General features: G+C 58.6%; 1 pseudogene; it reads left to right on the top strand.

The window, feature by feature from the left end:
* Positions 1-226: 226 nt before the first annotated feature.
* Positions 227-973, top strand: LOC103253146 (annotated as a pseudogene).
* The last annotated feature ends 4 nt before the right edge of the window (positions 974-977 follow it).

Here is a 977-nt window from a genome sequence, read left to right as displayed (position 1 = left end):
AAAAAATCCCTGGTATTTAAAAATTAACACTTATGCTAAATGTACAAAAGGCGCTGTTAATTACCTCCATGCATGCCAAGGTTTCAGGTCTCTATACCCCAACAGTGGCAGAGCACCAATTTCCACCAAAAAGCAATAGCACTGGCTCCCCAGGAGTGTGCTCTTGCCAGAAGTTTAATCAAACTATGCACTTCCGGTGACAACCACATGCCCCAAGGCCTCCAAGATGAGCTACACGTTGGACTCGCTGGGCAACCCGTCTGCCTACCTGCGGTGGCCGAGGCCTGCTAGAGCTTCTGCCACATCAGTCGCTTGCGGTCCAGCGGCTTCCGCTCGCAGTGGTGGTCCCGCGGCTCGCCCAGCACTGTGTCCACCTTCTACAAGCGCAGCACGATCGCCCTGTGCCTCGCCTGCAGCTCGGCCATGCTCAGCTCCGCCGAGAGGAGCCTCAACTTCGGCCCGTCCTAGGCCCTGCTCAATGGCGGCGGTCCGGTCCGGTGGCGACTGCAAGCTGTCCCGCTTCAACGAGAAAGAGCAGCGGCAGGGGCTGAACGACCGCTTCCCCAGCTACACTGATAAGGTGCACTACCTGGAGCAGCAGAACAAGGAGATCGAGACAGAGTTTCATGCGCTGCGGCAGAAGCAGGCTTTGCACGCTCAGCTGGGAGATGAGTACAACCAGGAGATCTGTGAGCTGCGTGCCACCCTCGAGATGGTGAACCATGAGAAGGCGCAGGTGCAGCTGGACTTGGACCACCTGGAGAAGGAAGTCCACTGGCTCAAGGAGCGCTTGGAGAAGGCGTGGCTGCGCAACGACACTGAGGCGGCCATCTGCGTACTGCGCACTGACATTGAGGAGGCGTCGCTGGCCAAGGTGGAGCTGGACAAGAAGGTGCCGTCGCTGCAGGACGAGGTGGCCTTCCTGTGGAGCAATCGCGAGGAGGAGGTGGCCGACCTGTTGTCCCAGATCCAGACGT

The sequence above is a fragment of the Carlito syrichta genome, unplaced genomic scaffold (genome assembly GCF_000164805.1).
Source record: "Carlito syrichta isolate Samal-C Ts95f unplaced genomic scaffold, Tarsius_syrichta-2.0.1 Scaffold204570, whole genome shotgun sequence".
Classification (NCBI taxonomy): Eukaryota; Metazoa; Chordata; class Mammalia; order Primates; family Tarsiidae; genus Carlito; species Carlito syrichta.
Note: the sequence above shows the minus strand (reverse complement) of the source record. Positions and strands in the feature narration are given on the sequence as shown.